The following is a 25,552-nucleotide window of genomic DNA, read 5'->3' as shown; positions in this document are numbered from 1 at the left end:
GCTGTTTCTTCTTTTCCTTCAGCCTCAGTTAAATTGCGAGAAGGACCTTCCACATAAAATAACAGGAATTCTACACTTGTACAGTGTAGTGCAATAGTGTGTCAACATACTATATTCACAGGATTAGAGTGGTGCTGGAATCGCACTGCAGGTCAGGCAGCATCCCAGGAGCAGGAAAATCAATGTTTTAGGAAGGAGCCCTTCATCAAGAATCCTCTGCAAATCCTGTTGCAAGGATGTCTACCTTGAAGAGATTATTTTAACCCTACAGCAAATCCTCTTGCAAGGATGCCTACTTTGAAGAAGTTCTGCTTATCTCTGTCCACCAGCACCACGCTAATCTTGACTCTAATCTCCAGCATCAGCAGTCCTCACTTTCCCCTGATTCCTGATGAAGGGCTCCTGCCCGAAATGTCAATTTTCCTGCTCCTTGGATGCTGCTTGACCTGCTGTTCTTTTCCAGCACCACTTTAATCTTGATTCTAATCTCCAGCATCTGCAGTCCACACTTTCGCCTGTATTCACAGGATGTCACACATTGCAAGATCCACATACCCAAGTGTGGTATGATCGGGTAAAGCAATTGGAGCCTCCATATTCTTCATGAAATAAATACACTGAGCTCAATGTTCTTTGCTAATGCTCTCTCTTACATCTTCAGTTGCGTTAAATGATCTTTCACCTATGAAACAAATTTCATTGTTCAGACCTTTGAGAACAGGAGTTGGGACGTCATGTTGTGGTTGTACAATACGTTGATGAGACCTCTTCTGGAGTAGTGTGTCCAGTTTTGAACACCCAATTACAGGAAAAATATTGTTATGCTGAAGAGAGTTCAGAAGAGATTTACCAGGATATTGTCAGGTGTGAAAGGCTTCAAGGCTTGACAGGTTAGGACTTTTTTCACTGAAGCATCAGAAGTTAAGAGGTGACCTGATCGAGATTTATAAAATAGTGAGGAGTATAGATAGAGTGAATGGCAGTTGTCTTTTCCCTCAGATGGGGGATTTCAAGACCAGGGTGCATTTTTAAGGTGAGGGGACATAGATTGAGAAAAGAGATGCGGGACAAATTTTTACACAGAGGGGGTTCGTGTGTGGAATGAACTTTGTGAGGAAGTGGTGGATGTGGGAAGAATTGCAAACATTTGAAGGACATTTGGGTAAGTACATGAACAGGAAAGGTTTGACGGGATATGGACCAGGAGCAGGTAGGTGGGAGAGGTTTAGTTTGGGATGATGTTTGGCACAGACTTGTCGGACCGAAGTGTCTGTTTCAGTGCTGTATGACTCTGTGACTCTATGAAGGGTCGTGTGGGACACCGAAAGTGAAACAAGGAATTGAATTGAATTTATTGTCATGTGCACTGAGGCACAGTGAAAAGCTTTGTCTTGCGAGCAATACAGGCCGACCACAGAGTTAAGTGGCACAGGTAAGTAAATCATATGTAAACAGCAGCAAAACAACAACACAGGTACAGGCGAACGTAAAGAGTTTGTGAGTGCTTTCAGTATTCCATCAACAGTAGGGTAGAAACTGTTACGAAACCAACTGGTGCGTGTGTTCAGGCTTTTATACCTTCTCCTTGATGGTAGAGGTTGCAGAAAAATATTGCCAGGGTGGGACGGATCTTTGAGAATGCTGGTGCCCTTTCCTTGACAGTGGGCCTGGTAGATGGATTCTATCGATGGGAGGTTGGCCTTTGTGATTGTCCAAGCCGAGTTCACCCCTCTCTGTAACATTCTCAGATATTGAATGGTACAGTTGCCGTACCAGGTAGTGATACATCCAGACAGAATGCTCTCAATGGTGCACCTATAAAAGTTGGCAAGGGTATTCGCCGTCACGCCACATTTCCTCAGCTGCCTTGTCAAGGAAGAAAATCTGTCTTTGCTTATCATAGGTCTTTCAAAGTCCTCAAAATGCAATCAACAGGTCAGTGATAAGCAGGAAGAAAGGGGAGAAAGGTGCAAGCAATTTCCTGGAAGCAATCAGTGACCCGTCCATTACTCAAAATGTAAATTATAATGAGAGGAAGTGCGATTTTATATCATGTCTTGCATTCCAGCAGAACGTAACATTCACTCAGAAGTGTGTAATGCTCAGTTCGAAGGAACAGATTTTATTTGTTTTGAATGATAGCTGGAGAAATCGAAGGTTTGAACAAGGCATGGAGTGCAGAAAGTTCACCACATGACTTTTTGGAACTCAGAGTTTGAAATAGAACTGCGTTGCGCTTACTGTTTACAGAAGGTCAAGTGACCTTTGGAAAAGCCAAGCTGTTTCGGGAGAGATAAGATGGATAGGTTGGGATTTTTTTTACTTCTATTCAACAGGCAGGAGCAGCATTGCAGGTTGCCTGGCAACAGCATTTGGATTCAACAAGCTGGGGAGTGGTGTACTTGAACAGAGACCTCCAAAAGACCTGCAGCAAAAACATCTCTGCAGTGATTGTAATAAGGTCAGCCAGGGGGAACACAAAGAATATGAGTTCCCCAATTAGGGCTGTTACTCTGGTCCAAACAGGGAGCCCTGGCTGACAGCTGGAAACAAGAGTGTCAGAGGTTCTGTTCACTCTGAAAGCTGGCTTTGAGCAGGCAGGGTCAGTGTCAAGTCTTAAGCATATAAAAATAAAGAGTTACTTAGTGACAGGATACCAGCATCTGTGGAGTTATACAACCCCTTAGAGCTGTGGAGAGATTTGCAAGGAAGTCGTACTCTCTCTCTCTCTGTCTGTCTGTCTGTCTGTCTCTCTCTCTGTCCTGCTCTGTGTGACTAAAAGACAATACTCATTGTCTCTGAAAGCTGACTTTGTAACTCAACAAAAGACATAGAGTCATAGAGATATACAGCATGGAAACGGACCCTTTGGTCCAACCTGTCCACGCCAACTAGATATCCCAACCCAATCTGGTCCCAACTGCCAGCACCTGGGCCATATCCCTCCAAACCCTTCCTATTCATAACCCCATCCAAATGCCTCTTCAATGTTGCAATTGTACCAGCCTCCATCACATCCTCTGGCAGCTCATTCCATACATGTACTACCCTCTGCATGAAAAAGTTGCCCCTTAGGTCTCTTTTATATCTTTCCCCTCTCACCCTAAACCTTTGCCCTCTAGTTCTGGACTCCCCGATCCCAGGGAAAAGACTTTGTCTATTTATCCTATCCATGCCACTCATAATTTTGTAAACCTCTATACGGTCATCCCTCAGCCTCCGACGCTCCAGGGAAAACAGCCCCAGCCTGTTCAGCCTCTTCCAATAGCTCAAATCCTCCAACCCTGGCAACATCCTTGTAAATCTTTTCTGAACCCTTTCAACTTTCACAACATCTTTCCAATAGGAAGGAGACTAGAATTGCATGCAATATTCCAACAGTGGCCTAACCAACGTCCTGTACAGCCACAACATGACCTCCCAACTCCTGTACTCAATACTCTGACCGATAAAGGAAAGCATACCAAACGCCTTCTTCACTATCCTATCGACCTGTGACTCCACTTTCAAGGAGCAATGAACCTGTACTTCAAGGTCACTTTGTTCAGCAACACTCCCTAGGACCTCACCATTAAGTGTATAAGTCCTGCTAAGATTTGCTTTCCCAAAATGCAGCACCTCACATTTATCTGCATTAAACTCCATCTGCCACTTCTCAGTCCATTGGCCCATCTGGTCCAGATCCTGTTGTAATCTGAGGTAATCCTCTTCGCTGTCCACTACACCTCCAATTTTGGTGTCATCTGCAAACTTACTAACTGTACCTCTTATGCTAGCATCCAAATCATTTATGTAAATGACGAAAAGTAAAGGATCCGATCCTTGTGGCACTCCACTGCTCACAGACATCCAGTCTGAAAAACAACCCTCCACCACCACCCTCTGTCTTCTACCTTTTAGCCAGTTCTGTATCCAAATGGCTAGTTCTCCCTTTATTCCATGAGATCTAACCTTGCTAATCAATCTTCCATGGGGAACCTTGTCGAACGCCTAACTGAAGTCCATATAGATCACATCTACTGCTCTGCCCTCATAAATCCTCTTTGTTACTTCTTCAAAAAACTCAATCAAGTTTGTGAGACATGATTTCCCAAGCACAAAGCCATGTTGACTATCCCTAATCAGTCCTTGCCTTTCCAAATACATGTACATCCTGTCCCTCAGGATTCCTCCAACAATTTGCCCACTACAGAGGTCAGGCTCACTGGTCTATAGTTCCCTGGCTTGTCCTTACCACCCTTCTTAAACAGTGGCACCATGTTTGCCAACCTCCAGTCTTCCAGCACCTCACCTGTGACTATTGATGATACAAATATCTCAGCAAGAGGCCCAGCAATCACTTCTCTAGCTTCCCACAGAGTTCTCGGGTATACCTGATCAGGTCCTGGGGATTTATACACCTTTAACCATTTCAAGACATCCAGCACTTCCTCCTCTGTAATCTGGATATTTTGCAAGATGTCACCATCTTGCCATCTTCCCTACATTCTATATCTTCCATATCCTTTTCTACAGTAAATACTGATGCAAAATATTCATTTAGTATCTCCCCCGTTTTCCGTGGCTCCACACAAAGGCCGCCTTGCTGATCTTTGAGGGTCCCTATTCTCTTCCTAGTTACCCTTTTGTCCTTAATATATTTGTAAAAACCCTTTGGATTCTCCTTAAATCTATTTGCCAATGCTATTTCATGTCCGCTTTTTGCCCTCCTGATTTCCCTCTTAAGTATACTCCTACTTCCTTTATACTCTTCTCAGGATTCACTCGATCAATCCTGTCTGTTACTGACATATGCTTCCTTCTTTTTCTTAACCAAACCCTCAATTTCTTTAGTCATAGACAATAGACAATAGGAGCAGGAGAAGGCCATTCTGCCCTTTGAGCCTGCACCACCATTCAATATGATCATGGCTGATCATCCTTAATCAGTATCCTGTTCCTGCCTTATCTCCATAACCCTTGATTCCACTATCCTTGAGAGCTCTGTCCAACTCTTTCTTAAATGAATCCAGAGACTGGGCCTCCACTGCCCTCTTGGGCAGAGAATTCCACACAGCCACCACTCTCTGGGTGAAGAAATTTCTCCTCATCTCTGTCCTGAATGGTCTACCCCGTATTTTTAAGCTGTGTCCTTTGGTTCGGCACTCATCCATCAGCGGAAACATGTTTCCTGCCTCCAGAGTGTCAAATCCTTTAATAATGTTCTCTGTCTCAATCAGATCCCCTCTCAGTCTTCTAAACTCAAGGGTATACAAGCCCAGTCCCTCCAGTCTTTCAGCGTAAGGTAGTCCCGCCATTCCAGGAATTGACCTCGTGAATCTACACTGCACTCCCTGAATAGCCAGAATGTCTTTCCTCAAATTTGGAGACCAGAACTGCACACAGTACTCCAGGTGTGGTCTCACCAGGGCCCTGTACAGCTGCAGAAGAATCTCTTTGCTTCTATACTCACTCCCTCTTGTTATGAAGGCCAGCATGCTATTAGCCTTCTTCATTACCTGCTGTACCTGCATGCTTACCTTCATTGACTGGTGTACAAGAACACCCAGATCTCTCTGTACTGCCCCTTTACCTAAATTGATTCCATTTAGGTAGTAATCTGCCTTCCTGTTCTTGCCAACAAAGTGGATAACCATACATTTATCCACATTAAACAGCATCTGCCATGCATCTGACCACTCACCTAACTTGTCCAGGTCACCCTGTAATCTCCGAACATCCTCATCACATTTCACCCTGCCACCCAGCTTTGTATCATCAGCAAATTTGCTAATGTTATTACTAATACCATCTTCTACATCATTAACATATATTGTAAAAAGCTGCGGTCCCAGTACTGATCCCTGCGGTACCCCACTGGTCACTGCCTGCCATTCCGAAATGGAGCCGTTTATCACTACCCTTTGCTTCCTATCAGCCAACCAACTTTCAATCCAAGTTAGTACTTTGCCCCCAATACCATGCACCCTAATTTTGCTCACTAACCACCTATGTGGGACTTTATCAAAAGCTTTCTGAAAGTCCAGGTACACTATATCCACTGGATCTCCCTCGTCCATCTTCAGAGTCACATCCTCAAAAAATACCAGAAGGTTAGTCAAGCATGATTTCCCCTTCATAAATCCATGCTGACCCTGACCTAATCAGTTACTACTATCCAGATGTGTCGTAATTTTATCCTTTATAATAGACTCCAGTATCTTTCCCACCACTGAGGTCAGGCTAACTGGTCTATAATTTCCTGCTTTCTCTCTCCCACCTTTCTTAAAAAGTGGTATAACATTGTGGGCGGCACGGTGGCACAGTGGTTAGCACTGTTGTCTCACAGCGCCTGAGACCCGGGTTCAATTCCCAACTCAGGCGACTGACTGTGTGGAGTTTGCACGTTCTCCCTGTGTCTGCATGGGTTTCCTCCGGGTGCTCCGGTTTCCTCCCACAGTCCAAAGATGTGTGGGTCAGGTGAATTGGCCATGCTAAATTGCCCGTAGTGTTTGGTAAGGGGTAAATGTGGGGGTATGGGTGGGTTGCGCTTCGGCAGGTCGGTGTGGACTTGTTGGGCCGAAGGGCCTGTTTCCACACTGTAAGTAATCTAATCTAATTAGCCACCCTCCAATCCACAGGAACTGATCCCGAATCTATCGAACTCTGAAAAATAATCACGAACGAATCCATGATTTCTCGAGCCACCTCCTTCAGTACCCTGGGATGTAGACCATCAGGCCCCGGGAACTAATCAACCTTCAGACCTAACAGTCTCTCCAACACCAATTCCTGGCAAATATAAATTCCCTTCAGTTCAGGTCCTTCAGCCACTGTTACCTCAGGGAGATTGCTTGTGTCTTCCCCAGTGAACACAGATCTGAAGTAGCAATTCAATTCTTCTGCCATTTCTTTGTTCCCCGTAATATATTCCCCTCTTTCTGTCTTCAAGGGCCCAATTTTAGTCTTAACCATTTTTTTGCCTTTCACATACCTAAAAAAGCTTTTACTATCCTCCTTTATATTTTTGGCCAGTTTACCTTCTTACCTCATTTTTTTCTCTGTGTATTTCCTTCTTAGTAATCCTCTGTTGTTCTTTAAAAGCTTCCCAGTCCTCCGTTTTCCCACTTATCTTTGCTATGTCATACTTTTTCTCTTTTAACTTTATATGTTTCTTAACTTCCCTCATCAGCCCCGGCCACCCATGCCTCCTCCTGGGATCTTTCTTCCTTTTTGGAATGAACTGATCCTGCAACTTCTGCATTATAGACAGAAATATCCGCCATTGTTCCTCCACGGTCATCCCTGCTAAGGTATTGCACCATTGAACTTTGGCCAGCTCCACCCTCATAGCTCCATAGTTCCCTTTATTCAACAGAAATATTGTCATCCAGCATTCCATGTACCTACCAGCCTTTCCTTTCACCCTGACAGGAATGTACTTTCTCTGGATTCTTGTTATCTCATTTCTGAAGGCTTCCCATTTTCCAGCCGTCCCTTTACCTGCAAACATCTGCCACCAATCAGCTTTTGAAAGTTATTGCCTAATACTGTCAAAATTGGCCTTTTTCCAGTTTAGAACTTCAACTTTGAGATCTGGTCTATCTTTTTCCATCACAATTTTAAAACGAATGGAATTATGGTCGCTGGCCCCAAAGTGCTCCTCCACTGACACCTCAGTCACCTGCCCTGCCTTATTTTCCAAGAGTAGGTCAGGTTTTGCACTTTCTCTAGTAGGTACATCCACATACTGAATCAGAAAATTGTCTTGTATGCACTTAGCAAATTCCTCTCCATCTCAACCTTTAACACTATGGCAGTCCCAGTTGATGTTTGGAAAGTTAAAATCCCCGACCATGACCACCCTATTATTCTTACAGATAGCTGAGATCTCCTTACAAGTTTGTTTCTCAAATTCCCTCTGATTATCGGTCTATGATACAATCCCAATAAGGTGATCATCCCTTTCTTATTTCTCAGTTCCACCCAAATAACTTCCCTGGATGTATTTCCGGGAATATCCTTCCTCAGCACAGCTGTAATGCTGTCCCTTATCAAAAATGCCACCCCCCTCCTCTCTTGCCTCCCTTTCTATCCTTCCTGTAGCATTTGTATCCTGGGACATTAAGCTGCCAGTCCTGTCCATCCCTGAGCCATGTTTCTGTAATTGCTATGATATCCCAGTCCCATGTTCCCAATCATGTCCTGAGTTCATCTGCCTTCCCTGTTAGGCCCCTTGCATTGAAATAAATGCAGTTTAATGCATTAGTCCTATCTTGTCCCTGCCTGCCCTGACTGTTTGACTCACTTCTGTTCTCAACTGTACCAATCTCAGATTGATCTCTTTCCTCACTATCTCCCTGGGTCACCCCCCCACCCCCATCTTATTAGTTTAAATCCTCCCAAGCAGTTCTAGCAAATTTCCCTGCCAGTATATTAGTCCTCTTCCAATTTAGGTGCAATCCATCCTTCTTGTACAGATCACTTCTACCCCCAAAAAAGATTCCAATGATCCAAAAATGTGAATCCTTCTCCCATACACCAGCTCCTCAGCCATGCATTCATCTGCTCTATCCTCCTATTCCTGCCCTCGCTAGCTCGTAGCACTGGGAGTAATCCAGGTAGTACTACCCTCAAGGACCTCCTTTTTCAATTTCTGCCTAACTCTCTGTAATCTCCCTTCAGAATCTCAACCTTTTCCCTTCCTATGTTGTTCTATTCCAATGTGGACAATGACCTCTTGCTGGCCCCTCTTCTCCGTGAGAACATTCTGCACCCTCTCTGAGACATCCTTGATCCTGGCACCAGGAAAACAACACACCATTCTGCTTTTTCTCTGCTGGCTACAGAAACGTCTGACTGGACCTCGGACTACAGAATCCCCGAACACAATTATGGTCGAAATGACCAACTGCCTGATCTGAGGCTCTTCTATTGCACTGCAGTCAATAACAATGTCATCTCATTGACAGAAATCAAAAGAATTATGAGGAAGTCACCACATTCTACTCATGTTGTTTAGACTCTTGAAGCACAAAATGTTATTGTTTGCCTATTTTGTTCCACCCATAATAACTCTGTGGGGTTGTATGTCTGTGTATGGTTGTGTGTGTTTGAGTTTAAAGAGGATTTAGTTTATTTTTGCAGAGGTGTTATTAACAACCATCTTGCTAATTGCTTAAGGCTACGTTTGTTCATATTAAGTATGTCTCTGTGTTTAGTCAAAGCCAGAGAGATGTACATCGTGGAAACAGGCACTTTGGTCCAACTGACCAGATATCCCAACCCAATCTAGTCCCATTTGCCAGCACTTGACCCATATCCCTCCAAACCCTTCCAATTCATATACTCATCCACATGCCTCATAAATATTGCAATTGTACCAGCCCCCAACCCTTCCTCTGGCACCTCATTCTATACACTTGTCAGCCTCTGCATGAAAAGGTTACCCCTTAGGTCCCTTTTATGTCTTTCCCCCCTCACTCTAAACCTATGCCCTCTCGTTCTGGACTCCCCCACCCCAGGGAAAAGACTTTGTCTATTTCTCCTATCCATACCCCTCATGGTTTTATAAACCTCTATCTGGTCACCCCTCAGCCTCCGACGCTCCAGGGAAAACAGCCCCAGCCTGTTCAGCCTCTCCCTGTAGCTCAAACCCTCCAACCCTGGCAACATCCTTGTGAATCTTTACTGAGGACTCGGTAAGATGGCGGCGATTCTGTAAAACTGCTATGGACAGCTCTGCCTTACAGCCAGTGTTTTTTGCCATCCCTGGCCAACTGATGTGGTGGAAATATTAGTTTAAAACCTTACAGAACATGTATTTGTTAATATTTGGGAGTGGGAAGGATGCCAAAGAGAAAAGGAACAAGCAAACAGCAGCAGGGAGGACACTCCCCTGCAGCCCCTACCACACCAGAGACAGCAGCAGCAGCAGCCTCTCCTGACCCCTCCAGGGGACCTGACAGACTCACAGGAACTGGCTGCGGCGATGGAGAGACTTACCTTGAAAGTTGGGGCTGCGATTGAGGAGATCCGTGGGGAGATTCGTGCCCAGGTCCAACCCATCGCGTTCCATGCTGCAGAAGCACGAGCAGGAGATCCAGGGCCTCAGGGAGAGGCTGGAGGAGGTGGAGGGTCGAACTGAGGCCTCGAAAGCTACGATGGAGTCCTCACCCAGTCGGATCCAGGTGCTGGAGAGAGAGGTGAGGGCCTTGCGAGACCATATCGACAACCTCGAAAATCGAAGTCAGAGGATAAATCTCCGAATTGTTGGGCTCCCTGAAGGTGAGGAAGGTGAGCAGCCAGTCAGCTTCTTTGAAAGCTAGCTGCCAAAGTTTTTGGGCCTTCACATGGAGTCCAGCAGGCTACAGATTGAAAGGGCGTATCGGGTTACAGGGCACAGGTCAGGGCCGGTGCAGCGTCCCCACCCGGTACTAGTGCACTTCCACTCATATAAGGACAAGCGAAAAGTCATAGAAGCTTCCAGATCCCTGGGGAAAGATCCGCAGGCGCTGCTGTACAAGGGATCAAAAATCATGTTTTTCCAGGATTTTTTGGCAGCTGTAATCCAAAAGAGGAAGTCCTTCGATGAAGTTAAAAAGAGGCTGAGGAACTTGGGCATCCAGTACTCCATGAGATACCCCGCAATACTTCGTTTCAGCCACAAGGACTCAGTTTATACATTTGACACAGCGGATAAGGCTAAAAACTTTGTGGACACTTCGGGATTGGCCCGAAGAAAATGGTTAATGTTTGTTCTCTTTTCTATTTTTCCCTTTTTTAAATTTCTTTCTTTCTCCCTCGTAATTTCCTTTTTGGAAAGAGGAGAAAAGTCTTTGGAATAAGTTGTTTTTTTTAATCACTGGATTCTCTAATGGGAAATGTTGTGGATGTTCTTTGTTGTCTCTCTCCCTTTGTTTTTTGTTTGTTCTGCTTCTCTTTTAGTCATGAAGCCAGGGATGGGTGGTGTGCTCATCCTGACTTTGTCTTTTTTTCTGTTGATTTAAGGATCATCTCCTTGGTTTTTCTGACCTAAGTCCAGGTTTGAAGGAGCTGTTAAGGAGGGGATGGTTAGGGTGAGTGCCCCCTATGGGCAGGGGGAAGAGTCTTCCATTCTAGGTTCTATAGTTGGTTTTCTTTGTAGTTTTTTAGTAGTAATAGTTGTTTATAGTTATGATAGAGTAATTTTTGTATATATAGTTTTTCGATTCTATGAGTCTTTATTTTCTTATGCTCAGCACTTTGTAAGCAGGGTTCTCCCTCCGAGGGGTTCAATGGTGCCTGAAAGGGGATACCGCTAAGTGTCTTATTAAATGGTGCACCTGGAACATGAAGGGAAGTCATTCACTTATTAAAAGGAAAAAAGTGTTTTCTCGCCTTAAGAGGGAAAAGGTTGATATCACTTTGTTGCAGGAAACCCATCTTGATGATGGGGAACACCTGAAATGACAACAGGGGGGTTATGACCAGGTATTCTTTTCATCCTTTACTACTAAAAGTAGGGGAGTGGCAGTACTTATCCAGAAAAATCTTCTGTTCACGTTATTAGAACAGGTGAAAGATGAGCAGGGATGGTTTGTGATACTTAAAGCCCTGATACATGGGGAGGAATATGGCATTTTAAACGTCTACTGTCCTCCAGCGCATCCCTTCAAATTTTTGATTAGTGCATTTTCTAAGTTGAGTGCTTTTGGAACACTGCACGTTATTATACGGGGGGGGGGGGATTTCAATTGTCTTTTGAATCCAACAGTGGACAGGATGCCTTGTGGGCCCCCAAATATCTCTTCCCAGACCAAGCAGGTGGTTGACTTAGGCGAGGAGTTGGGGCTGGTGGATATTTGGAGATGTCTTCACCCTAACGGCAGGGACTTCACCTTTTTTTCAAACCCACATCTGGCTCCCTTGGCCCTTATGGGTTGTAAAATTGGGAACATAGCTATCTCTGATCACGTGGCAGTATACATGGAGGTTAAGGCCAAGAGTGAAGGGCTAGGTTTGCGGCACTGGCATTTGGACCCTTTTCTCATTAAGGATTCCAAATTTGTGGAATACTTTTTGAAGGAGTTTCAGGAATTCTTGACTATCAACTCAGGCACGGCTAGTTGTCCGTCTAGGCTATGGGAGACTGCTAAGACCTTTGCTAGGGGATTAGCTACTTCCTATTTAGCTAGCTCGAAACGACAGAAGGAGGAACAGCAGCGTCTACCTGAGACGCAGTTGAAGGTCACGGAGGCAGCACATTTTGCGCGGCCTTCGGTGACTAAGCTATCGCAGATCACGGCCTTTCGGGCTGCCTTGAAGTCAATACTGACACAAAACACAAAGGAAGAACTTGCTTTTGCTAGACAGAGGCTGTTCGAATATGGGGATGGGACAGGGAAGTATTTAGCATACCTGACTCGGAAAAAGCATGCTCCCCAATTCATCACTGCAATCAGAGACAGCACCGGGGTCCTTACATAAGATGCTAAAAAGATTAATGAGGCTTTTCGGAGCTTTTAGTCTGAATTGTATCGGTCTGAAGGTTGCGAAGACAGGAGTGCTAAAATGGAGACCTTTTTTAATAACCTGGACCTCCCAGAGGTAACCTTGGAACAGGCCTCTCTCCTTGATGCCCCTTTGATAGTTCAGGAAATACAGAGGCAGCTCGGCAACTTCAGAGTGGGAAAGCGCCTGGCCCTGATGGTCTTCTGGGTGAGTTTTATAAGGAGTTTATAGGAATTCTGTCAGGGCCGATGTTGGAGATGTACAATCACTCCTATATGCGTGAATGCCTACCATCATCTTTGACAGAAGCAAATATTTCCTTAATTCTTAGGAAGGGGAAGGTTCCTGAGGATTGTGCTTCATACAGGCCCATCTCTCTATTAAATTCAGACTTCAAGATCCTGGCGCTGAGATTGGAAACGGTGCTACCCTGTATTATTAAAGAGGACCAGACAGGCTTTATAAGGGGCCATAGATCCTCTAATAATACTAGAAGGTTGCTGAATGTGGTCCAAGTTTGTCAGCAACAATTGATCCAGGGGTTGGTGATTTCCTGAGATGCAGAGAAAGCATTTGACTGGGTGGAATGGCTGTATCTCTTTTATGTCTTAGAGCAGTTTGGGTTGGGTGGGGTCTTTGCTAGGTGGGTGGGGGTTTTATTTCACCACCCTCTGGCCATGGTCATCACCAACAGAGTGAAATCTGGGAAATTTAGGATTGACGGGGTAGTCGTCAAGGCTGTCCCCTCTCACCGTTGTTGTTTACGTTGGTGATAGAGCCGCTGGCAGAGGCCATTCGTCAGAACATCCACATAACCGCTCCGGAAGTGGGATCGAGCGCACGCATGATCACACTGTACGCGGATGATGTCCTTCTGTTTTTATCGAACCCGATCACCTCCGTATCCCATTTGATAGAATGTATCAATTCATTTGGGGCTATGCCTTTGGGGAGCCTTAAGAATGTGCCAGAAGTTGAAGGTGGTTCTAAGTTCCCTTTTAACTGGTCACAGGCAGGGTTCCGGTACCTAGGCATTTTTATTACCTCCAAGTTTGATCTGTTATTTCGGACTAACTTTGCTCACTTGCTGAACAATATTAGGCAAGACCTCCAGAGATGGGAGGATCTTCCAATTTCATGGCTGGGCCGAATATCTCTCATTAAGATGAATGTTCTTCCTCGTTTGTTTTATCCCATGCGTATGCTCCCTATAACATTTCCCAGCTCAGCGCTGCGGAAGCTTATGGGGTGGTTTGATTCCTTTGCCTGGCATCGTGGGCGGCCCCTCATCAAACTTACTAAATTGCCGTTGCCTCAAGGAGAGGGAGGAGTTGATTTCCCAGACATCAGGAGGTATCAGTTGAGTTCCCTGCTGTCCTTTGTCTGCGATTGGGTAGGTAATGATCCAAACTCAATATGGCTGGATATCGAGGCCTCCCAGGCTAAGCGGTCCTCTTATTAACCTGCTGTTCAGGGATAAGATGAGGACAGTTATGGACCACTGCCGGAACCCCACTGTCATTAGTACAGTCAAGGCATGGAAGGCGATCGTCAGAGTGAGGGTTGTTTATCCAAGACTTTGCCACTTACACCTATCGTTGGCATGCCAGGGTTCCGACCAGGGATGATGGACTCAGGGTTCAAGCTGTGGGCAGCGAGAAGAGTTTCCAGTTTGGGAGACTTGTTTGAGGGGGAGGTTATGATGTCTTTCGAGCAACTGAGCCGCAAGTGCGGGCTGCTCAGCAGAGATCTTTTCCATTTTTATCAGGTTATGGATTTCATCCAGAAGAAGACTACACTTCTCACTAAGCCCTATACGTCCGATACAGAGAGGTTGTTGCTACGTTCCACAAGCACCCTCTCGGTTAGTGCCTTCTGTCGCATGCTGGGTGGCAGGGCCTGGCAGGATATTAACCGGTTTTGTCAGATCTGGGAGCAAGAGCTGGAGTGGAGATCTCTTCTGAAACGTGGGAGAATATTTGGGAGAATACTCGAAAGATCACAACCTGTAACAGGACATGCGCTACGCAGTTAAAAATTCTGTACAGGGCTCACTTGGCACCAGACCGTCTGGCGAAGTTTGAAAAAGGGGCGTCTTCAATGTACCCCAAATGTAAATTAAGTGTAGGTACTCTTACCCATTGCTTTTGGACATGCCACAGGCTCAGTGTTTATTGGAGCACTGTGGCGGGAGAGGTAGGGAGGGTATTCAGGACTGAAGTCAAAGTAGACCCGATATTGCTCCTCTTAGGTCTACCAAATTTAGCATCATGAGACAGGCATGAGAAGAAACTATTTAATATTCTTGCATACTATGCAGAGAAGAATATTCTGATGAACTGGGTGTCCGAGAACCCGCCAGACTTGCTGGGTTGGCAGAAATTAATTATGGAGCACATTCCCTTGGACTTTTTCACAAACATGGTGCACCACACAACAGACAATTTTTATAAGACATGGCAGCCCTCCTTGAGTTATTTGGATATACATTTATCAGTTATCTTAACTAGGGTGTTTGTTTAACCAGGATGATTAGATTTGTCCAGCCCTGGGCCCTGGTTGGGGTCTCCCGAGTTAATACGGGTCTGTATACAATGCTCCCGTTCCTTTGTTTGGGAGCCTCGCGCCGAGCATAGCTGTTCTGTATTTTGTGGGGATTTTTGGGGTTTTTTTTGCTTTTCTTTCTTCTTTTTGGTGTCATTTTGCATAGTGTTCAGGTTTGCTTTGTGTTATAGAATAGGTTAATAGTTAGTAGATTGTAGTTGTATTGTAATTTGTGTTTTTTTCTTTTTATTATACTGATATTTGTGATTGATTTTTTTCCAATAATTTTATATGTTTGTAAAGTTAAATAAAAAGCTAATAAATATACTTTTTAAAAAAATCTTTTCTGAATCCTTTTAGGTTTCACAACACCCTAGACCAGAATTGCAAGGAATATTCCAAAGGTGGCCTCACCAACATCCAGTATAACCACAACATGACCTCCAACTCCTATACTTAATACACTGACGAAACACCTTCTTCACTATTCTGTCTGTCTGCGACTCTGCTTTCAAGGAACTATGAACCTGCACTTCTCGGTCTCTTTGTTCAGCAACACTCCCCAGGACTTAACCATTAAGGGTACAAGTCCTGCTCTGATTTGCTTTTCCAAAATGCAGCACCTAGCATTTATCTAAATTAAACTCCATTTTCCACCTCTCAGCCCATTGGCCCATCTGATCAAGATCCCATTGTAACCTTTGCTGTCCACTGCACCTCCAATTTTGGTGTCATCTGCAAATTTATTAATTATACCTCCTATATTCACATACAAATCATTTATATAAATGACAAAAAGTAGTGGAGCCAGCACCGATCCTTGTGGCACTCCACTGATCACAGGCCTCCAGTCTGAAAAACAACCCTCCACCACCACCTTCTGTCTTCTACCTTTGAGCCAGTTCTGTATCCAAATGGCTAGTTCTCCCTGTATTCTATGAGATCTAATCTTGCTCACTAGTCTCCCATGAGAAATCTTACTGAATGGCTTACTGAAGTCCAAACAGAGGCCCTTATCAATCCTCTTTGTTACTTCTTCAAAAATCTCAGTCAAGTTTGTGAGACATGATTTGTCACACACAACGCCATGTTGACTATACCTAATCAGTTCTTGCATTTCCAAATACGCGTAAATCCTGTCCCTCAGGATTCCCTCCAACAACTTGCCCACCACCGACGTCAGGCTCACTGGTCTATAGTTCCCTGGCTTGTCCTGACCGCCCTTCTTAAACAGTGGCACCACGTTTGCCAACCTCCAGTCTTCCCGCACCTCACCTGTGACTATCGATGAGACAAATATCTGAGCAATAGGCCCAGCAATCACTTCTCTAGCTTCCCACAGGTTTCTAAGGTACACTTGATCTTGATGAGATCTGGCAGTGTCATTACATTTTTCCAAGATAACAGTAAATGGAAGGCAATTTAACCACCTTGCTGATTCAGTTGGACTTTGATTTACACTTTTGGGACATCTCAGGATTAATGGGATTTGATAACCCACATATTTTTCCAACAGAGTCACAGACAGATAGATTTGATCTGTGGTTGAGACAAAAGTAAATATTGCATTACTCAGAGGACACGCCTGGCAAGAAAAATCAGTGATGCTTAGAAATTGAACTAACTGTTCATGCTGGACCTCGGATTTTGAAGCATATAAGATGAGTTGGACCAGAATATCTCATACACCAGTTTTGTTGACTTTTAATTTCTGGGACTCATAGCTCGTGATCAGGTTGAGAAACAGTGTGTGAAAATGTCTGTACTGCTGGAGTAATAGCACAGCAAGTCAGGATTGAATAGTTATTCAATATGCGATAATACCTGAATTTTCTGACATTTTTCTTCATTACTATTGAAAATGTGAGACTTCCTTCAACAGGTGAAAAGGGTTGGATGGAATCCAAAATTATGTGGATTCTGCGAGTAACCATATTTCAAATTTTTTCTTGATTTTCCTGTATAACCTCCTAAAAAAAAATCACATCTTAAATAATCCTGGGAAGAATCCACTTGACCCACTCTCAGATGATCTGAGAGTGATCAAAATGCAAGAAGGATATACACACCGGCAATAGCCAGATCATAGAGGACATTTTCATTTCACACACACAATGGATTTCATCCTCAAGCAAACTATTGAAAAGTTCATCAGCTGAAACACACCATAAATCTTCCTTCCGAAATTGATTTACAGGCGGTTTTTTGAAGGACCGCATTACACAGGATGATATTATTGGCTGAATAATGTGTGGGTCACTGGCCAATGTAACCAGAATTACCATGAGCAAACTAGTTTACTCTGCAAAGGGAACAGTGACATTGTAAGGTAATTTGATCAGAAAGCTAGCCATTGCAGAGGCCATTCTGCCTCTCATGGTAATGCCAGCTCTGTGGTTGAGCCACCCAATTTGCCTCCATTTCACTACTTTTTTCTAAAAGCACTGTAAATTCTTTCTGTTCAGGTACTGTCTCAAACCACTGTGAACCCGACTATTCAATCTGATTCCATCAGCTTTTCTGACTGCAATACCTCCCTCTATGAAAATAACATCCCTCAAATCAGTTCTTATTCTTTTACATTGTGTGCTTTACCAGAGTGACACGGCTTTAATGGACACTTCATTTAATAACTTCTGAAAATTCAAATACACCACATGAATGGAAGGGCTCAACTCAGCTAGCCAAGCACGCTGGCTTTTACAAAATCTGTGCTGACTTTAGTGATTGGTTGATTGTTTTCAAAATGCCACTTTGCTTTCTCCTGGATGATTGTTCTTCCCTCCACTGACATTTTAAATCGGTGATTGTCAGCTTTAACCACTCCTCCTCTCTCTTACCGGGAGTGTAGTATTCAGCATCCACCATTACTCTGCCACTCCCACTTGTAGTGTGGTTCGGAAAAGATGTGACCAGGTCTTTTGCAAATTCCATCCTTACTTGTCTTAGTAATCTCAGATGCATTCCATCTAGACTGAGTTAACTGTCTATTTGGGGAATAGCATGCTGTACTCACATCCTCTGTCTATTTTCATTCTATCCCATATTGCCACCGTCTCCTCCTTTGAAGTGATGTTTATTTAAAATAGAAGAATCCAAATTTTACAAGAGACCTGTCACCTTTCTGCACTTACAATGCTTCTGACTGTAACCAATCATTAACTGACGGACCAGTATTGGGTCCACTTTTGTTTGTCATTTGCATAACTGATGTGGATGAGAATATCGGAGGTATGATTAATAAGTTTGCAGATGACAGTAACATGGAAGGTATAATGGACAGTGAAGAAGGCTATCTACGATGATTAAAAAGATCTTGCTCAATTAGGTCAATGGGCTGATGAGTGGCAGATGGAGTTTAATTTGGATAAATGCATGGTATTGCATTTTCAAAAAAACAAACATGGCCAGACTTATACAATTAATGGTAGGACCCTGGGTAGTGTTGTAGAGCAGAGAGACCGAAGGCTTCAGGTATGTAATTCTTTGAAATTTGCATCAGAGCTAGACAGGATGGTTAAGAAGGTGTTTAGCACACTTGCCTTTATTACCCAGGTATTTGCGTGTAGGAGTTGAGGTGCCATTTTGAGGTTGTACAGGACACAGACGAAGCCTCTTCTGGAGTACTGTGCAAAGTTCTGATCACCTTGTTAGAGGAAGGATACTATTAATCTAGAGAGGGTTCGGAAAAGATTGACCAGCATGCTGTCAGGAATGGAGTGTTTGACTTATAAAGATAGGCTGAGACTTTTTTCACTGGCGCGTAGGAGGTTGAGGGGTGACCTTGTAGAGACTTATTCAATCACAAGGGGCATTGATAAAATGAATAGCGAAGGCCTTTCCCTTAAGGTGGGGGAATCCAAAACTAGGGGGCATACTTTTAAGGTGCGAGGAGAACTTTTTACACAGCGAGTGGTTAGTATGTGGCTGCCAGAGGGAGTGGTGATGCTGGTGCAGTTAAAATGTTTAAAAGACATTTAGATAAATATATGAATAGGAAACATTTGGAGGGATATGGGGCCAAGCGCAGGTACGTGGGAATAGTTTAGATTGGGAACATGGTTGGCGTGGACTAGTTGGACCAAAGGGTCTGTTTCTGTGCTGGATGACTCGATGACTTTATGTATCGCAAACATCTGCCAGATATAAGAAACCGTTGCTCAACATTGTGCTTTGGTGAAGAATTTGTGCTTCAGCAGAGTCATCAAAAGATAGCTGTTAGTGAAATGAGATGTCATCGCACCAGATTTTGCTTTTAATCCATGGTTGTTTTCATCTGTTCATTCACAGTGTGTCAGCATCACTCTCTTTTCCAGCAGTTATTGATGATCCTCATTATCTAGAGTCAACCACTCTGGAATCTGGAGGAACAGAAGTGAGCCTCTGAAGCCCCACAAAAAGTCTTTGCCGGCCTGGCCTCACTTTACTTGGTCAAGCCTTCCCTTCTCAGGACCTATCAATACCTGTCCCCATCTTCCCAGTTGGCCAACATTTCAGTGGTCTGAAACTTTGTGCTGTCTCGCAATAGTTTTTGTGGTATCCAATTCAAATGAGGCATTGGTCTCAATTTCTAGGGCCCTTTCACCACTGGAATGATTGGGTACGTCGCAGGTTGCCTGGACAAAAATCAAAATCTAGTGGCAGTCTCAGTCTCAATGAACAACTCTGCAATATGCATTCATGCTTCTCCTGTCCTGGGGATGTGTTGCTGAACAAAGATACCTTGGAGTGCATGTTCATAGTCACAGGTAGATAGGATAGTGAAGAAGGCATTTGGTATGCTTTCGTTTATTGGTTAGAGCATTGAGTATAGGAGTTGGGAGGTCATGCTCTGGCTGTACAGGACATTGGTTCGACCATTTTTGGAATATGCATGCAATTCTCGTCTCCTCCCTAATGGAAGGGTGTTATGAAACTTGAAAGGGTTCAGAAAAAATTTTCAAGGATGTTGCCAGGGTTGGAGGATCTGAGTTACAGGGAGAGGCTGAACAGGCTGGGGCTGTTTTCCTTGGAATGTCAGAGGCTGAGGGGTGACCTTATAAAAGTTTATAAAATCATGAGGGGCATGGATAGGTTAAATAGCCAAAGTCTTTTTCCTGGGGTGGGGGAGTCCAGAACTGGAGGGCTTAGGTTTAGGGCGAGAGGGGAAAGATATAAAAGGGACCTAAGGAGCAACTTTTTCATGCAAAGTGTGGTGCATGTTTGGAATGACTTGCCAGAGGAAGTGGTGGAGGCTGGTACAATTACAACATTTAAAAGGCATCTGGATGGATATATGAATAGGAAGGGTTTGGAGGGTTATGGACCAAGTACTGGCAAATGGGACTAGATTAGGTTAGGATATCTGATCAGCATGGACGAGTTGGACTGAAGAGTCTGTTTCCATGCTGTACATCTCTATGACTATGACTCTCATCCATTAATATTAGGACACAACTGAGATTTTTTTTCTTGACAGAACTCAGGATTTATTCTCAATGCTTTTGTCAATCTGACCCCAGTTTTTCTCCACAAATCTGTTGTGGGGATCTAGCCAGAATGTTGTTGTGAATACATTTACCTGACCTCACTGGTTATGACTTCAGTCTTCAGATGGAAACATTTGTTACGCAGCCTTTATGTGGATTACATGTGAACAACTTGTCAATGTTATTATTCTGTTTTCTCACCTCCCCACAACGCTGTAGGTCTACTACACCCGTCTCACACCTCAAGTTCAGTGGTCTGATAAAATAATGCTGTAAATTTATTTTACTGTGGATTTAATATCACAAAAACGCTTCTGGCTGTTCAACTAACGATCTTGGAAAGTCGGGAGAACTGAGCAACGTACCCTTCAGAAATCACTGTTCTTCAGGTCCTGAGAGTAGCTTCCAAAGCCAGCAAGCAGTGGAGTTGAACTGTCAGAACTTAGTCCTGATTTCTTTCCAACGATGTGCAAGGAAAAATTGGATTGGAAAAATACCGGAAGCAGAGCGCATTCTGAGAATAATCTATTCAGAGAGCAAAATATGCAGAGGGAAGGAAAAAAGGGCACAAACAAATCCGAAAAAAAATGATAAACATTCCTGACATCAACACTGAGATGCTGCCAGTTCACATGGACTCCATCGACTGTGACAGCTGTAGCATGTAATGAGCCCACTTGTCCTTGAGCTCGTTGCTAGTTAATATACTACCGTAGATGTGAGATGAATAATGCAAACTCGACATTCTCAGCCTCCAAGGAATGGAACAAAACCTCTCTTCCAACCTCTTTCTCTTGTCACAAGAAGTGTTGCGAAAACTTATTCCTCTGGTATCCTCCCATCCTAACATCCAAAATGTTTTGTAAATGTCTCTTGTGTTCTTGTATCTGCTACCCTACACGATACATTATTCCAAAAATTTATTGCCTTTTGAATAAATATATTCTTGAAACCTGTTTTTCAATTTGTTTCTGCTATGTTAGATTCATTTGGCTCTATCAGCATTGTATTATTCTGGGCTTACAGTTGAATATTTAATAATCTACAGTTTTGTTTATGGTCTCAGTTCAAATCTGCGAGAATTTGAGCTTCTCTACACTCCTTCAAAGAGGGAGGTACTTGTGCTGCAACGGGTTCTGTTGTTTTCTCTCAGTTATTAATTCTGGGTTTGGGTCCCACGCCTGGACTGATAGGCCAGGTCCATTTGTAAATGAGTATTAATCTGCAAATTCTTCCAATGGATCTCAATGACAGGCGGTCAGATTGGGAGAGACTACTGCTCAGCTATATGATGAATAGAAAGTCAGGGCCCCCGCTATCACTATCGAAAGTTCCAGTCTGCGACATGGAGTCGGACTCCCTGAATGATTCTTCCACATCACCACCACTCTACATAAAAACTCTACCCCTCCACGTTTGGGCTTGCCTTGTTAAAAGCCTACTGCGGGAATAAAGAGTACAAAAATTTTTTTTTGCGGAAGAGGATGGAAGAATTAAGAATTGGGTTGTGGGGGTGACCCTTGACCATCAGTAAAGTGATGGCAGGTGTCATCAACGCTGCTACCAAGCAGCACTTATTTCACAATAATGTGCTCACTGGTGCCCAGTTTTGGTTCTGCCAGAACCATCAGCTCCTGATAGGTTCAAACATGGACAAAAAAGCTGGATTGTTGAGGTGAGGTGAAAGTGACATCAAGGCCACGTTTGATTGAGTGTGGCTTCAAGGAGAACTCACAAAACTGTAACCAATCAGAATTAGGGGCAAACTCTCCACTGGTTGGAGTCATACCCAGCACATAAGAAAATAGTTGTGGTCATTGGAGGTCAGTCACCTCAGCTGCAGGATATCTCTGCAAAGCCCATCTTCAGCTGCTTCATCAAAGACTTTCCTTCCATCATAAGATCAGAAGTGGGGATGTTCGTTTATGACTCTACAGCATTCAGCACCATTTGCAACTCCTCAGGTACAGAAGCAGTACATGTTCAAATGCAATATCATTTGCACAATCTTTAGCCTTGGGCTGACAAGTGACGTGTAACATAAATGCTCGCAATGACTGATCCAACAAAGATAATCTAACCATTGCCCCTTGATCTTAAGTGGTGTCATCATGACTCAATCCCTCAACATCCTATGACTATTGACCAGAAACACAACTGGACTCGCCATATAAATACAGTGACCATAAGAGCAAGGAATGCTGCAGCAAGTAACTCACCTCCTGACTCCCCAAAGCCAGTCCGTCATCTACAAGGCACAAGTTAGGAGTATGATGGAATGCTCCTCACATGCTCTGGATGGGTGGAAGCTTCAATAACACTCAGAAGCTCAACATTATCCAGGACAAAGCAGCCCGCTTCATAAGCACCACATCCACAAACATTCACTTCTTCCACTGCTGATACAGCAGTGTGTACCATCTACAAATTGCACTGCAGAAATGTACCAAAGACCTTGACAGAGCACCTTGGAAACCCATGACCATTTCCATCTGGCGCACAAGGGCAGCAGATAATTGGAACGCCGCCACTTGCAAGCCACTCACCATCCTGACTAAGAAATATATTCCTATTGCTGGGTCAAAATCCTGGATTCTAGCCAGGACAATATTTACCTACAGCACATGGACTGAAGTCATTTGAGAAGGCAGCTCACCACTGCCTTCTCAAAGGCAACTAGGGACAGGGGATAACTGCTTGCCCAGCCATCAATGTCCATGTCCCACAAGTGAATAAATCCTGCAAATCAAAAGGATGAAAGAAATAACTGAGATTAAGATATTATGGAGTTATGGAGGGAGGTGTGAATCAGGGACATCATTGTCCATTCCTTGAATCAAGGATGACATCTACTTAGTTGTGGATTTCTGCCATGAGTCTTCATATGACTTATCAAACCTGTCTTGATCCACAAATCTTTCATAAAGGGCATTATGTCCCAAGAAGTAATGGAGACAAAGTGCAGAAGTTGCTCCTGTCTCTTTCCTTTTCAGCCAACACTGCCACATCATTAGAAACCTGACCTCAAAATGTGGCACAGCTTGGTGGACAGGTTGTCGCAGTTTCGAGTAATCGATCGCAAGTTCCTCCTCGTCACGAATGACAATGCTGCAGTGCTTCACGGAGAGCCTCAGAATGTCTAGTAGAATTTCCTTGTAGTCCTCCCCTGGAACTCTGCCCAACTGCGAGTTGGAAAAAACAGGAGTGGGGCAGGGCAGATCGCTACAGCCAAGTAGGGGCAGTGTCCAATCCAAATCTTGGTTTCACCTCAATGCTTGACCGCTTCAAAAAGGATTCTGGGTATGGCCAATGGTCCTCCCATTGAATCTTGAAAATGCAATGGAGACATTTCTGGTGGAATTTCTCTTATGTGTCCCAGGCCAGGTCTCTTTCCAGTGCAGTGACAATGATAACTGCTCTGCACATTTGGATGTTTGCTGCTCTGCTGTTGTCAAATTCTCACAGCCCGAGTCTGGAGAAGACTGAGTTGGTGCAGCTGATCTCATGTTGGACCTTCTTATCATGAATCTCCTTTTGAGAAAGACAGGCTGCCGAGCTGTGTGAAGTACGCCCAATACTGAGAGACTTTCCTTCAAGACATATGGGAGTTGAAATATTCGACTGGCCAGGTCTGGGTTACTATATGAATTTTGTTTCAGTCATATGCAAAGACAGGTTGAGTTTCTTGGATGCAGAATAGATGCAATTGAGAATGGCTTGCAAATCAGTAACTTTTGTTGTCAGGCAAATACAAGAAAAAATGTTGAGAATAAAGCCAACACCTTTTCATTGCATTGATTAACTTCCCTAAAGCATTTGATTCAGTAAATCATGAGGTTCTCTAGATTGTTCTCCAAAGATGTCGATGGTCAAGAAACTTCCTTTCAATTCTACAACTGATTCCTGATACTACAACTGCACATGTCTTGAATAGGAAATCTGAAAGCAGAAAGCTTTCAAAATCCAGACTGTTGTGAAACAAGGCTCAGTGATAGCCTCGTGATACTTATAAGTTATCTAACATCTTGTCAAAGATCAACTGCCATATGTTGTCCGTATTAAATACAGCCGAGATGGAAAACTCTTTGACCTCAGTCGACATAATTAACTAAACCACCAGAGACATTCATGACCACTGTCTGCAGATGACTGCAGCATCATGAGCATCCGACGCAACCAAAAATAGTTGGTAAATTAGATCTGAGGTCTGTATCTTTTAGCACTCCTAAGGTGTGTGATATTTTTACTTCCTGTCAGTTAAGTGATACATTGAACAGAGACCAGACTGGATGATAAGGATTGGCAACTTCTGTCACTTATAGGTTGCAACACAGTCAGCATCAAATCTTCAAGGAGAACCTTGTCTATTCATGAGTTGTTTGACAAAAGGACGAATTGAAAATAACAACGCAATTCATTTGTTTTGTTTTGGACTGACTTTGCACTTGGCCAGTGTTAACTCCTCAATTTCAAGTGTTCCACCACTGGCCACTATACTTTTAAATGCCTTGGCCCAAAACTCTGGAATTTCCTTCCAAGGTATCTTGTCTCTCCCTCTCCCATCCCGTCAAAATGTTTCTTAGTGCCAGTCTCAATTTCCAAGCTTTTGGCAATTTTTACGTATCATTTTACATGTGAAATTTTAATGGTGACCGGAGAAGGTTATCTACGAGTAACACGGGATCTTGATCAATGAAACCAGTGGGCCAAGGAATGGCCAACAGAGTTCAATTCAGACAAACCAGGGCAAGGCCTACACAGTTAATAGTAAGGCCTTGGGTGTGTTGTCAAACAGAGAGATTGAGGGGTGCAGGTACATAGTTCCTTGAAAGTGGCATCACAGGTAGACAGGGTGGTGAAGAAAATAGTTGGCTCGTTTCCCTTTATTGCTTGCCAGAGCATTGAGTACAGGAGTTGGAGCATCATCTTAAGACATAGACAAGGCCACATTTAGAGTACTGCATACAATTCTGGTCACCCTGCTACTGAAAAGATGTTCATAAACTCTTGGGAAGAGTGCAAAAAAAGATTGACAAGGATGTTAGCAAAGTGGAAGGTTTGAGTTATAA

This window comes from Hemiscyllium ocellatum, chromosome 48, assembly GCF_020745735.1.
Source record: "Hemiscyllium ocellatum isolate sHemOce1 chromosome 48, sHemOce1.pat.X.cur, whole genome shotgun sequence".
NCBI classification, from domain to species: domain Eukaryota; kingdom Metazoa; phylum Chordata; class Chondrichthyes; order Orectolobiformes; family Hemiscylliidae; genus Hemiscyllium; species Hemiscyllium ocellatum.
Note: the sequence above shows the minus strand (reverse complement) of the source record.